The 15,699-nt window shown below is 45.1% G+C and overlaps 1 pseudogene; it reads left to right on the plus strand.

Moving 5' to 3' along the window:
• The first annotated feature begins 2,674 nt into the window (after positions 1-2,674).
• LOC142451227 (small ribosomal subunit protein eS8 pseudogene) lies at positions 2,675-3,297 on the plus strand (annotated as a pseudogene).
• Positions 3,298-15,699: the final 12,402 nt, after the last annotated feature.

Genomic DNA, 15,699 nt, shown 5'->3' on the forward strand with positions numbered 1-15,699 from the left:
GCCTTAAATAGCTGGTGAAGCAGCTACGTGACCCAGGCCATGACAGAGGACCCTCTAGTTAAAAGCATGCGGGAGTCCCAGAAGTCAGACTAAAAGCAGCACCACCCAGATTGCTGAATGTGGGTGCTGGGACTCAGCGCCCCCACAGTCCTCAGTTCAGCTGTGCCACCAACTGAACCACATGGCGTTCATGGGTCACCCACGCCCTGGGTCTCAGTCACAGGCCCTTTGTTGCCACAAAACGATGGACTGTAGTTCACACCCACCCTTCACCTGGATTTCAGTGCCAGGCTTACCCTCGGGTGTCATGAGTGAGGGCTGGAGCTGGTCAAGGGTGGCCCTGATGTCAGTCTATTTCATCAACTCTCCCATCTGCCTCCTGCCGGTCAGGCACATGAACTTGAGTTTCACCCCTGCTGCCTGCTCTAGGGCAAGGACCACCCTTCATCCCAGCACTCATTCCCAGGACCTGTAACTAGCTCTCAGCAGGGATATATTGTGGAAGGCAAGTGTAGTGAGATGCACTAGGACACGCCCCTGCCACTCACTGACCTGTCTGCCCTGTGGGGTCAGGGCCAGGGTTAGGAAACACACTCTGGAGGTTGCTGGAAGATAAACGCAGGGTCAACCCCATCTGGCTCCAGCCTCACACACAACCCCCCCACCCCCGCACTCCTCCGCTGTCTGCCGCTGCCTCTGCCCTTCAGATCTGCAACAGTGGTTGGCAGTGCTCGGTGTGAGGTAGAACCAACAACCGCCCTTAACACCAACACTGCTCGCCTTGCCCGTCCGAGCTTCCGGACGACCACGCACCTGTAAGTTCCATCCTCGAAAACAGGCTTTCCGAGCATGTAAACTCCTTATGGGCACAGACAGCCTTGTAGCTCTCCCCAGAGCATCTGATGGGTTCGAACCACCAACCTTGTGGTTAGCAGCCCAATGCATGAGCTACAGCGGCACCTCCTAACATAGGTACTTCCAAGGCACGCACCACCTGAAAGTCATCTTGTCCTTGAACCAGGCCCTATCACCCATTCTCAGTCTACCTGCCAGCCTCTCTGAGCCTCGCCGTGCCTCAGACCGAGTAGAACCATGCTCCAGTCACTCTGCCAGCTGTACGGCGGGACCCTGCACGTCGCTGTAACACCGGGAGTTACCGCACAAGCATGGTGACCCATGGTGGACAAGTTTCATTGGTGTCTTCAGACTGAAAACAGACCAGGAAGAAGCAATAGGCAGTCCACTTGTGAAAGCCTGTGACCAGCAGTGCCAGAGGGTGAGCTTCTCAAAGTCCAGTCGGCCATAACGCTGCGACTAGAGCAAAACTTTCAGGAGCTTCGTTTGCTAATGAGTCATGACTCAATGTGGGAGAAAAGCCAGCCCTCCACAGCTAATTGCGGGTTCAATAGGCGCAATTGTATGGTTGAGATATATAGATTATAGTAAAGTCATAGCATGAGAGATAGGAGAGAGATTGAAACAATGGAGTCAGACACATTTCATGGTAGCATGCTCAACCTCACTTGGTGGTCCACGTGGAGAGAGGGGGAGGGGAAGGAGGAGGACAAGGGGAAAGGGAACAGGGGAGCGAGGGCCAGAGAGGAGAGGGAGCCAAGGAGGAGAGGTCAAAGGGAGATCTTTATTGCTAACCCAGGCCCATATACCTTGGGGGGAACATGTAAGCCCCTAATTACAGGTAAAGCCATACGTCACAGGAGGGGGTTGCACCATAGCTTATACAGCAATGAGGGGGACAATCTAGGGACATACACTCAATAGAAAGAGGAGGATTGGGGGGTCTACATATCACAGGAAGGGCGGGTCCTAGATTCAGGATGGCAGCCTAACTTTGGATGTCACTGACTGAGCAGATTTGACCTGTTCTCTGGATCTCCATAGAAATCATTATCAGTAGGGTGTAAACCCCACCTACAGGGACCAAGCTAATGGTCACAAACCTTTAGGAAAAAGTAACCCATTGTCCTTAAGAGCAGGGAGCAGGCCTTTAGGTGGTGGGCCCAGACAGTAGTCTGGCAGCTGACTGCCTTCAGGGAGAATGTCTTTAAGCATCTGACCTCCTACCATACACTGGCAAAAAGCCTCTAATGTTTGCCAGGTCTTTTGGGAGAGACAAAGCTGGGGAAAGTCTCTTTATAATCCCACAACTGAAAACATCTGCAAACATCCATTAGGAATCAGAACATGGAATGTCTGAAGTGTGAATCCAGGAAAATTGGAACTCAAGAATGAAACAACACATAAAAATTAATACCTTGGCGTTAGAACTGAAGTGAACTGATATTGGTCCTTTTGGATCAACAATCGTATGGTTTACTATGCTGAGAATGGCAAACTAAAGAGGAACAGGGTCACATTCATGATCAAAAAGACCATTTCAAGACCTTCCTTGAAGTGCAATGCTGTCTGTGATATTGTCTGTATCATAGTTGTGACAACTATGATCCAATTTATGTGCCAGCCGCTGAAGCCAATGGTGACGGTGAAGAATTCTACCAACTTCTCCAGTCCGAGGTCAATCAAGATACATTGGTCGTTAACTGGCAAGTAGAAGGCAAAAGCTGGAAACAAAGAGGAAGGATTTATTTGAAGTCGGAAAATATGATGACAGGGATGATGCTAAGAATTTTTAGCTCTTTCCAGGCAGCGCCGAGTGATGGGCATCTCTCGGCACAGCTGGCACAAGCGCTGCAAGACGGGTCAAGAGAAGCCCCACCACGCGAAGCGGAAGTATGAGCTGGGGCGCCCGGCTGCCAACGCTAAGCTCGGCCCCGCCGCATCCACACGGTTCGTGTGAGAGGAGGCAACAAGAAGTACAGGGCCCTGAGGCTGGACGTGGGGAACTTCTCCTGGGGCTCCGAGTGTGGTGCCCGCAAACGAGAATCACTGATGTCTACAACGCGTCCAACAATGAGCTGCTCCGCACAAAGACGCTGGTGAAGAACTGCATCGTGCTCATGGACAGCACACTGTACCGCCAGTGGTTCGAGTCCCACTGTGCACTGCTCCTGGGCCGGAAAAAGGGGGCTAGGCTGACTCCTGAAGAGGAAGAGATACTAAATAAGAAGCTATCAAAGAAAATTCGGAAGAAATACGATGAACGGAAAAAGAACACAAAAATCAGCAGTCTTCTGGAGGAGCAGTTCCATCCAGCAGGGCAAGCTGCTCGCCTGTCTTGCTTCAAGGCCAGGCCAGTGTGGCCGAGCAGACGGCTACGTGTCAGGGGGGAAGGAACTGGAGTTTTACCTGAGGAAAATCAAAGCTGGAAAAGGGAGATAAATCTTCCCATCCTAGCACATGTATTAAATCTGTTTATTCTATGTTTTGTAAAAAAGAATTTAAAAAAAGCAACGACTTATTTATTGCGACTGTCTTTTTGCAGCAATATAAATGACAAGGCATGTGGGCCTCATCGGAGGGAATACACGGGAATCAAATCGAGACAACGGAGAGGCTCAACATCATCAAGCAAAACAAGGCTGAGGACTGATTGTGGAGTAGACCACGAACTGCTTGCGTGCAGGTTCAGGTTGAAGTTAAAGGACATTCAAACAAGCCCCGAGGAGATCCCGCCTGAATTTAGAGATCATCTCAGAGTTGACACGTTGAAGGCTAATGGACGAAGCCCCGGCCGGGGGTGGGACGACAAGAACATTATCCATGAAGAAGGAAAGGAAAACTGGAGTCATGAAAAAGACGGGACAGAAAGAAAGACCGAAGCAGACGTCCGCAGAGTCTGAGGATGAGATGAGAAAAGTCGGGCTAGGAAACCAAAGGCGAGAATACACTCGTGTTTCTCAGATGGAAAGAACTAGACACAAAGTCAAGCGTGCCGTCTAGCATTCTGAGGAGCCCTGGTGGGCGAGTGGGACTGCCAACTGCAAGGTCAGCAGGTTAGAGTTCATTCCCCAGGTGAAAGATGAGGCTTTCTGGTCCCAGAAAAGACAGCCGCAGTTCTTAACCTGTGGGTCATGACCCCTTTGGGGGTCGAGCGACCCTTTCACAGAGGTCGCCTAAGACCATCGGAAAACACCTATTTCTGAAGGTCTTAGGAACCAAGACACTGCTCCTCTATTTGTCTCCAGGTGGGTCTGCCCACATACAGATATGCCCACATATGAGTACCCGGCTGAAGACTGTTACCCACGCTACACCATGCTTCCAGACAAAATTTCATTTATTTGTCATTAGAAATAAATATTTCACAATATAGAATTACATGTTGTTTTTGTGATTAGTCACTATGCTTTCATTATGTTCAATTTGTAGCAATAAAAATGCAGCTTGCATATTTACATTGTGATTCATAACAGTAGCAAAATGACAGGGATGAAGTAGCAATGAAAATAACTTTATGGTTGGGGGTCACTACAACATGAGGAAGTGTCTGAAAGGGTCAAGGCATTAGGAAGGTTCAGCCTCAGACACACAGGGGGGATCAGTTCTACTCTGCCCTACAGGGTGGCTAAGAGAGTCGATCCAATGGCACTGGATTTAGTAACAAAATACTTCATGGCACAACTACAGAAGAATAAGCAAAATAAGATGGAAGAGATACAGTCACTGTAACGAAGAGAACTCGTTGACATTCAACCATTTCAAGAGGTAGCATTGGATCGAGAGCTGATGGCATTGAAGGAAGAACTCTAAGCTGTCCTGAAGGCATTTGCAAAAAAATAAATAAATAAGACTCCAGGAATGGAGAGACTGCCCACTGAGATGTTTGAGCAAACTGATGCGGCTCTGGAAGCACTCGCTTGTCTGCGCCAAGACATTTGGAAGCTACCTGGCCAGCCCACTGAAAGAGATCCACATTTGTGCTCACGCCGAAGAAAGGTGACCTGACAGAAGGCAGAAATTATCGACGATATAATTAGATATCACACGCATGTAGAATTCTGCTGGAGATCATTCAAAGAGAGCGGTAGCAGTATAGCAACGTCGAGCTGCCAGAAATTCGAGTGAGATTCAGAAGAGACTGGAACAAGAGATTGAGCATTGCTGGTGGTCGATGGGTCGTGGCTCAAAGCACAGACGACTAGAGCTAGGCTGGTGTTTTACTGACTATGTAAGGGCATTTGACTGTGTGGGTCATAACAAGAATGGACAATGCTGCAAAAAAAGAGAATTCCAGAACACTTAATTGTGCCTATGTCTAGACCAAGAAGCATTTGTTCAAACACAACAAGAGGATAGCAAATGGTTTAAAATCCGGTATGTGTCAAGATTGTATCCTTTCATCTTTATGTACAAATAACAAGAAGTTGTACTACGACGAAGAATTAGACATCAATATTAGGAGATTCATTAATAACCTGTGATATGCAGATGACACTCCCTGCTTGCTGAAAGAGGACTTGAAGCACCTACTGATAAAGATCAAACAACACAGTCTGCAGTATAGATCGCAACTCAATGTAAAGGAAAAAGATCTCACAATTGGACCAATAAGTAAAATCATGATTAATAACAACAAAGACTGAAGCTAAGAGAGGAGCCAGTCAGGGTGCAGTGTAGCACCGATGAAACATACAACTCTCCTCTAGTTCTTTAATGCTTCCTCTCCCCCACCCCCCACTACCATGACCCCAAGTCTACCTTAAAAATCCAGCTAGACCAGAACATGTACACTGGTCCAGATAAGAGCTTGCAACACAGGGAATCCAGGACACATAAACCCCTCAGGACCAAGACTGAAAGTAGCAATGCCAGGAGGGTAAGGGGAATGTGGGAGGAGAAAGGGGAACTGATCACAATGATCCACATATAGTCCCCTCCCACGGGGACGGGCAACAGAAAAGTGAGTGAAGGGAGACATCAGCCAGTGTAAGACATGAACAAATAATAATAATTTATAAATTATCAAGGGTTCATGAGGGAAGGAACGAGGGGAAAAAGTGAGAAGCCAATACCAATGTTTTGAAAATGATGATGGCAACAAATGTACAATTGTGCTTGACACAATGTATGTATGCATGGATTTTGATAAGAGCTGTAAGAGCCCCCAATAAAATGATTTTTTAAAAAGACTGAAGGTGTCAATGATTTTATGTTGCGTCCATCAACACTCATGTAGGCAGAAAGAATGAAATAACATATTGTTTGGGTAAATCTGCTGCAAAAGACCTCTTTTAAAGCATTGTAAAGAACATGACTTTGAGGACTAAGGTCCTGACACAAACCGTGGTGTCTTCAAACGCCTCCTTTGTATGTCAAAGCGGGACAGTGACTGAGGAAGAGAAGAGCAGAGGCATTTGATTATGGCGCTGGCGAAGAACGCTGACGTTTCCATGGACGACCAGAGAACAAAGAAATCTGTTTGGATATAAGCATGGCTTATATCAGCATGCTCCTGCGAAGCCGGGGTAGGGAGACTTCAGACAGACATCAGGAAGGGCCAGTCCCCGGAGGACGTCATGCACAGGAACGTAGGGTCAGCGGGAAAGTGCAAGACCCTGAACAGGATGGAGCGACACTGGCTGCAACAACGGGTCCCAACATAACAGCCGCGAGGCTGGTGCCGGCAGTGCTTCATTCTGTTGTCCGGAGGGTCACTATGAGGCAGGCCTGTTGTAGCCCCTAACAACAACAACAACAAATGCCAAAAAAGGTCCCTAGCTCTCAGGAAGACTCTGCCTCTGCCACTGCCACTGCCACTGCCACCAAGTCAACTCTGACTCATAGTGTCCTGAATGGACAGAGAACTCAGAGTGAGGGGGTGGAGTCTAGCCTGTCAATCAGATCACAGCCAATGAGGCCTCTGTGTGAACATGGCCTTCTCCTGAGCATTCTGGGAACTCCTGAGCCTCCTTGGAAGTGGGAGACTCTCTCTCTTTCTTGGCTGACTTCCTGGGAGACATTGCAGCTGACTAAACACATGGAACTATGCTAGGGCCCTGAGCTAGAGGAGCCACGTGGAGACCCCTGCCAGTGCTGAGATACTTACAACACCACTGGATCCACAAGACTTCCCACCCACTGCCTGTGATCTGCCTGCATTTGGCATCATTGCATGTGTTTCATGAGTCTGAAGAGGACTTCATAGATTGGTGTCAGACATAGGGCTAATACCGGACTTAGGGACTTCATCTGGCCTGGACTGGGATGTTTTCTCAATATTCATTTGCTCTTGTATATAAAACTCTTTCCTATACACATATGAGTGTCTATGAATTTGCTTCTCTAGTCTACGCAGACTAACAGTTTCCAAGACTAACTCTTTACAGGAGAAGAAAGCCAAGTCTCTTCCACAGAGCAGCTGGTGGTATCGGACTGCCGACCTTGTGGTTAGCAGCCCAACATGTAACCACTACTCCACCAGGGCTCCCTTGGGTGGGAAATAAGGAGCCCTATCACTCTTCTTAGACATTACTGAGATCTTTAAATAGGAGAGGTCTGATGGGGAGGGGAAGAGGCACGAATGTATAGGAAGTAAGAGAAGGAATTGAAGAAACTGGGCACAGATAGAAGACCTGGTCGAGCTGGTTCCCTAAGGAGCCTCCCAACTAATCTCCACCCCTGGAGGGAGCATGTTGGAGGGCAAGGAGCGCACACACACAGCTGCACCGCTGGGCAAACCTGGGATGCTAATGGCTGGTCTAGCTACTCCTGCGTTGGCCTGAAGCTCCCTGTGCAGGGGGTGGGGAGGGACCTGAGCTTTATCTATAGGCGGCAAGAAGCAGACCATGACCGTAAGTACATATTCACAACTATCCTCTGCCAAATCTACATCTATTTGAGGGTATCTTCCTGCAATTTCTTTTTATTGTTGTTCAATTCACAATATGTAAATACGTCTCTTGGTACTTCTTTGATCCATGGATTATTTTAAAGTGTTTTTAGTTTCCAAGTGTTGGAATACTTTCCTGATGTTGATTAATGTTTAGTTTTGCTCCTTTTATGATCCGGAAGCATCTTTAATAGGATTTCCATTCTTTTCACATTTGTTGAGGTTGCTTCTATGACTCGGGGATATAATCTTATCTTGGTCCGCATTCCATGTGCACTTAAAAAGAATGTGTTTTCTGGGATGGTGGCTGCTAGGCGCCATCAGGTGTGGGTTGACTCCGAACAATGCGCTGTGACCAGCAGAAACCCTCATGCAGGTCTCCTGGCTGACTCGTGATGGAAGCACTCACCAGGTCATTCTTACACGGAGTACTTGTTGGCTTTGAACCAGCGATCTTCCAGTTAGCAGCCAAGTGCTTAACTGTTTGTGCCACCAGAGCTTCTTGTGTTGTGAGAAACGCTGTTGTTAGATGATGCCATGGTCCAGTTTTTCTACGAATTTGTGGATTTTCGATGTACTTAGTAGCTGAGAAGTTTTGACAGCCTGCTTGCTTAGAATCCCTATGGGCTGGGTCTACTCTGTTCCATCGGGTCATTATGAGGTGGAATTGACTCGATAGCAATGGGTTTATCATGCAAGATGCTTTCCATCTTGGGGTATATTCTTTGCCTTGAAGTCTACTTTATCTGATATTACCATAGCCATTTCAGCTTTCTTCCTTTTTTTTTACATTTTATTAGGGGCTCATACAACTCTTATCACAATCCATACATATACATACATACATCAATTGTATAAAGCACATCAGTACATTCTTTGCCCTAATCATTTTCAAAGCATTTGCTCTCCACTTAAGCCCTTTGCATCAAGTCCTCTTTTTCCCCCCTCCCTCCCTCTTCCCCCCTCCCTCATGAGCCCTTGATAATTTATAGATTGTTATTTTGTCATATCTTGCACTGTCCGGAGTCTCCCTTCACCCCCTTCTCTGCCGTCCGTCTCCCAGGGAGGAGGTCACATGTGGATCCATGTAATCAGTTTCCCCTTTCCAACCCACTCACCCTCCACTCTCCCAGCATCGCCCCTCACACCCCTGGTCCTGAAGGTATCGTCCACCCTGGATTCCCTGTGCCTCCAGCCCTCATATGCACCAGTGCACAACCTCTGCTCTGTCCAGTCCTGCAAGGTAGAATCAGCTTTCTTCTGATGAATGCTTGCATAGTTTATCTTTCTCCATCCTTTTACTTGTAACTCATCTATATATTTAAAATGGGGTGTGTGTGTGTGTGTGTGTGTAGATTCCACATAATTAAATCTTTTCCCAAATCCATTATGATAATTTCTCTTTTAATTGGTATGAGTTTCGGGGTCATCTGTCTTTGATATCATTAATGTTTTGATAGGTTTTCCGTTTGTTCCGCTACTTATAGTTGCCATTTCTTCTTTCTAGCCTTCCTTCACCCTCTGATGTGACTCTGTCTCCGAACACCAGGGCAGAGTGGAACTGCACACAGGGTTCCCAAGATGTAGCCTTTAAAGAAGCCAGCTCTCAGTAACCGCAATATTTAGTGTTCCACAGAAATTTAGCTAGAATTGTTTACTACAAATCTGGGAAGTTGTTGCTGTACGTGTGTGTTTAAAGTGATTGCTGAAGGATAGGGATTGGCGAACTTTTTCTGTAAAGGGCCAGAGAGTAAACATGTTGGGCTTTGGGCATCAACCAGCGCCTGTCAAGCAGTCAACTCCTCCTCTATAGCACAGAAATGGCCATAGGCAATGTGACACATGTAAACACATGAGGTGTGGGAGGCAGTAGAATTTTATTTACAAAAATGTTAGTGGACCGGATGTAGCGTAGCCCACAGGATGCAGTTTACTACCCCCTGCTCTGGCGATTACCATATATACTTTTCATAACGTACTTAGAATTTTTTATTTTACTGCGTCTTGTAAAATGCACAAATTTTACCATCATATGAGTTTTTACCCGTTCTCATTCATGGTGTAGAGTCATTGGTATTATATCTTACAATGATTGCAAATTCCATTATTTTCATTATAAGTTTGGCTTCCAACTGTCATCCACATTTTACAGAACACGAGGAAAATAACCTGTTCACCAAAGCTGTTGCCCATCCTTTGTTCCTAATATTCCAAATTTCCCCTGCTATTATTTCCTTTCCTTCTGAAGAACTTTCTTTAGCATTTCTTTTAGAGCAATCTGTTGGGGACAGAGTCTCTTTATTTCCCTTCACCTGAACATGTATTTATTTTACATTCATGAGAGTTCCAATGCACATAGAATTCCACATTGTTAGTTTTTGTGTTGCTTTTTCCTCGCCCAGTATTTTGATAAAATTCCACTTCATTCTGGCTTCCATAGTTTCTAATGAGAAATCTGTAATCATCAACTAATTTTTCCCCTGTAGGCTGTTTTTCCCTAGACACTTTAAAGATTTTCCTTGTTTTCAGCACTTTGCTAAAACATGTCTTTTTTTAAAAAAATACTTTTAATGGGGGCTCTTACATCTCTTATCACAATCCATACAGTCATCCAGTGTGTCAAGCACAATTGCTCATATGCTGCCATCGTCATTTTCAAAGCACTTTCTTCCCACTTGAGCCCCTCATATCAGCTCTCTAAAACGTGTCTGTCTTAACATGGATTTTTCAGCATATGCTGGAGTTTCTCAACTCTGTAAGGTTTGTCCTGTGCCAAATTTGGGGAGTTTTCAGCCATGATTTTTTTCATTAAAATGTTTCCTTTTCTCTTTCTTGGACTCTTATGGCACGGATGTTAAACCTTTTGCTACTGTCCGATAGGCTCCTGAAACTCTGTTCATTTATTAAAATGTTCTTTTCTCTGTTTTCAGTGGGCTAATGTGTGTTGATTTGTCTTCAAATTCAATGACACTTTCCTCTATCATTTCCACTTTGAAGCTCATCCAATGACAATCTTATTTTGGTTACTGTATTTTCTTTTCAAATTCGTTCATCTTTATAGCCTCTATTTCTTTTCTTTTTTTTTTTATAGCCTCTATTTCTTTTCTGAAGGTAGTGGCATCATGTTTACAAGTTGAACTGCTGACCCACCTACCAGCCGCTCTTGTAAAGTTGCTGTCTTGGAAACCCACAGAGTTCTTCCCTGTCCTATGGGGTCGCTATGAATTGGAACCAACTTGAGAGTAGTGAGGGGGTTTCCCCTGAGGCTTTCTGTCTTTTCTTATGATAATGGATGATCTCCTTTTCATCTCACAGCATGATTACATTAACTCCTTCGAAGGCTTTGCTTTAAATGTCATCGTGTCTTTTGAGAATTCTTTTATTTTTAAATCATTTTATTGGGGGCTCATACAACTCATCACAATTCATCCATCCATCCATCCACCCACCCATCCATCCATCCATCCATCCATCCATTGTGTCAAGCATATTTGTACATTTGTTGCCATCATCATTCTTAAAACATTTGCCCTCCACTTAAGCCCTTTGTATCAGCTCCTCGAGAATGCTTTATATGCCTAGTAATTTTAAATATTATCCCAGATAGCTCATTCAAACTATGTTTTGAGACTCTGGGTCTTCTTAAAGTCCCAAAGAGATGATTTTTGCTTTGTTTTGGCAGGCGATCGACCAGGTTAGATTCAAGCAGCAAGTTCTAACATACTTACACTGGTGTAGATAGGAGCTGGAGACACAGGGAATCCAGGGTGGATGATCCCTTCAGGACCGGGGGTCTGAGGGGTGATACTGGGAGAGTAGAGAGAGATTGGGTTGGAAAGAGGGAACCGATTACAAGGATCTGCAAGTGACCTCCTCCCTGGGGGATGGACAACAGAAAAGGGGGTGAAGGGAGACGTTGGCAGGGCAAGATATGACAAAATAATAATTTATAAATTATCAAGGGCTCATGAGGGAGGGGGGAGCAGGGAGGGAGGGGAAAAAAAGAGGACCTGATATGCAAAGGGCTTACGTGGAGAGCAAATACTTAGAAAATTATGAGGGCAATGAACGTACAAATGTGCTTTATACAGTTGATGTATGTATGGATTGTGATAAGAGTTGTATGAGGCCCTAATAAAACATTTCTTAAAAAAGTTCTGACATACCTGCTGTGCATTATGGCTCTAATGCTGGTTTAATTTTTGGAAGTATTTACTGTTCCATCTATATTAATCCTGTAGATGGCCAGTCTGAGACTGAGGCAGCCTCCTACCTTGTATCTCAGTTCACGGATTCTAGGGGATGCTGTCCAGGGCCCATGTTCACAGAACTCAGAGGTGGCCCCAAGTGTTCATACAAAACTGAGACTGTCCTCTTTATTTCTCCCTTCTCTGAAAACAGCCTGAGACCTACATTCCCAGACCTCCGGGTAGAAAGTTGGGATTTTAGCCTCCCTCTCCTGCTGAGCCTTGGTGGTGCAGTGGGGAATACACTGGGCTGCTAACCACAAGGTCAGTAATTCAAACCCACCAGCCACCCCTGAGGAGAAAGATGAGGCTGTCTGCTTCCATAAAGATTTACAGCCTTAGAAACCCAAAGGGGTAGTTCTATCCTGTCCCACGGTGTCATTATGAATCAGAATCAACTTGATGACAGTGAGTTTAATTTTGCTTATGTTTAATTCAGGGCCAAGCATCAACAGAACACAGTGGAACAAAGAAAAAGGAGGCGGCATTTCTGCACACTCTTGGAACCAATGCTCCTCTAGTCAGAGAAGCTGTGTAGCTGTTGCTTCACCATAATACTGTAGGAGGCTGAAGGCTGACGGGGGCGGGGGAGGGAAGGATTTCCCACATTCGCTGGTCCATGGCAGACCCTTCTGCTCTGCACTTAAGACAACAGGGCTCTTTCCATGTGTACCTGGTATGCATATCTAGATTTCAGGCTGCTATGCATCCAGGCCTGTGATGTCAGATGGAGAAAATCTCAAAGTCATCACTTTAATAGAACTTCGATTTCTGGTTTCTTTCCTCCTGCTGCTTCTTTCAGAGGTTTCAGCTCTTCCACGCATTCTCTCCAGGAACGCGGAGACACAGAGTAGAGTAGCGTCTGGTCCACTTACATCTGTGCTTGGGCCCGAGTCCCAGGTCTTCTACTTATAAGCCACGTAAGCCACATAACTTCTATTTTGTCACGTATAAAAACTCTCAGAAAGTGCCACTGAGTCAATTCGCACTCACAGTGGAAATGCTCCTGTGCATTGCTGATGTTGTAGAACGTCCCAGCTTCTTCCTGAGAAGGTGCGCAAGACTTAAAACAACTGTTTTAAGGATTAAATTACATATGGAGTGTACGGGAGTACCGCACCCCCCGCAACTGATTTTTTTCTCAAAGCTATATATATATATATATATATATAATTTATTTATTTTACAAAAACACCTTATCACCTTCAAAGTACTCTCCATTACACTTAATACGTTTGTGAAGTCTGTGATTCCATTCTTGGAAACATTTTTCAAACTCATCTGTTCAATGACTGACAGCACCTCCTGATTTTTAATTCACCTCTTCTACAGCTACAAATCGCTGTCCTTGCATGTCCCTCTTCATTCATGGAAACAAAAAGAAGTCGAGTGGAGAGAGGTCAGGTGAGTGCGGTGCATGGGGGAAGAAAAGCATGTTTTTTTTTTGCCAAAATTAGCACATTGAGATGGCTGCATGAGCTGGTGCATTGTTGTGGTGGCAAAACCAGTCCCCCATCTGCCACCAATCAGGCCTTTTTTTGTCGCACTGTTACACAATCTTTTCAGAACCTCTAACTCAGCAGTTGTCAACCTGTAAGTTGTAACCCCTTTGGGGGTCGAATGACCCTCTCACAGGGGTCGCCTGATCCATAACAATAGCAAAACTATAGTTATGAAGTAGCAATGAAAATAATTTTATGGTTGGGGGGTCACCACCACATGAGGAACTGTGTTAAAGGGTTCTGGCTTTAAGAAGGTGGAGAACCACTGCTCTAGGTAGAAAACTTGATGAGCAGTCTGACCTGGTGCAATGAACTCTAAATGTACTAGGAGTCGAGATTTTTGTCTGTTTGGAAAGTTGACAAATGTCCAGAATGAGGTTTGTCATCAATCGACATTTCATCTTCTTTGAGACCACTCGTACACTTGAGATCTCCCCATAGCGCTGTCCTTGTCAGCTGTGTTCAACATCACAAGTTTCTGCGGCATTTTTCCTGAGCAGGAAATAAGATTTCACAGCTGCACGCGGTTCTCTTAAATAGAGCATCACAAAAAAGAAGGTTCAAGCAAAACTGCTTTTACAAAAAAATTCACTGTGACCAGAGAACCTTCCCAGCCACTGGGTGCACTATCTCAGAGTGAGTTGTTTGAAGCTCCCCTAGTGGGAAAAATGGGTACTACAAAAGCTCCACTCCGCCCAGGACAATTCCGTTTTTGGGGGGGGCACCCCCTTGCATATACAACATGTCTGAAGCGCTTAGAACAGTGCCTAACCATGGTAAACAACTAGTCTTAGCCTTTATTATCAGCAAATATTCTAGAAAAATTAGAAAAGATGCTCAAAGACAAAAACTATCCCAAACCCGAATGCCCAGAAATGATAGAATATTAATTTTAATTTTTTCATTCTTTTTGATAGTTTTTATTTGATTTTCCTCATGTAAATAAATGCAATTCTCAGCAGATATTAAGGGCTCAAGTAGAAGGCAAATGTTTTGAGAATGATAGCAACAAATGTACGTAAGTTCTTGACACAATGTATGTATGGATTGTGATAAGAATTGTATGAGCCCCCAACAAAATGATTAACGTAAAAATTTTTTTAAATAATAAATGAAATTTAGTGTACCTGCAAGCATCTAGTTATGCATACAAAAATTGAGAAGGCTCTCTATATCGCAACTAAAAATAAGAGATTTAAAGTCCATCTTAGAGAGTTAGCACCCAGGAACCCTTAGCGTCCTGTAGGTTTCTCTGGGGTACCTTCAAAGTTACACTGGGGTCTTAAGGCTCTCCTCTCATTGTGTGTTCTTCATTCCTGACCAAGTTATTCTCTCCCAACTACAGAGCACTAGTTCATTTATTGAATGAGTAAACAATGAATAAAACCATAGGATAGCATTCCCTGCCCTGGCCCCCTCCCTAAACTATGTATTTTGTCCTGGGAGGAGGCATTCAGGCACCACGTAGTCTTTCTGCCTCCAGGTCTCTACTCCTCTTTCTTCCTGTCCAAGATGCTTATGGTCCAGCCCTCCTTATCAGGCTAACACCTACCTGAGCTTCTAACCTCCGTGTAAAGGTCGCATCCTTGGAGGATTTCCTCTCAAACAAGCTTGAGGTCACCTGTACTTCACAACCCTTCCCAGCCTCTTACTTACATGACCACGCACCGTACGGAAGCCCCCTTTCTCTGCCTGGACTCAAGTGTGGACATTGCTATTACCTGTTGCGATAGCAGATGATTTTTCAAGTTCAGATTCATCTGGGAAAGTTTGTTTACACGGGGGCTTCAAAAGTTCATGGAAAAATTCCATGATCGTTTTATTCCAATTTCATAAGCACTTTTCTTCAGCCCCCTCATGTATCTGGGGCTTCACATCTCAGAGCTGTTGCAAGTGACCGCAAATTTCCAGTTCGTAGCAACCAATTGTTCTAATTTGATAAAAACTGGAATGGTGAGGACCCAGAAATACACATTTGAAAAGCTCCCCGATGATTCTGAAGGTGGCTTAGTGGGTTTCCCCTTGGGCTGTTAGCCAGGAGAAAGATGAGGCTTTCTACTCCCGTAAAGTTAGCCTCAGACCCCCACAGGGGCAGAATTAACCTATCGCAGCCCTGGTGGTGTGGTGGTTATCCATGTGTCTTTCTTCTATAGTCAGCAGCTGGAAACCATGAGCTGGCTCGCTACGAGAAAAGCAGGGCTTT

Source organism: Tenrec ecaudatus, chromosome 6 (genome assembly GCF_050624435.1).
Source record: "Tenrec ecaudatus isolate mTenEca1 chromosome 6, mTenEca1.hap1, whole genome shotgun sequence".
NCBI classification, from domain to species: domain Eukaryota; kingdom Metazoa; phylum Chordata; class Mammalia; order Afrosoricida; family Tenrecidae; genus Tenrec; species Tenrec ecaudatus.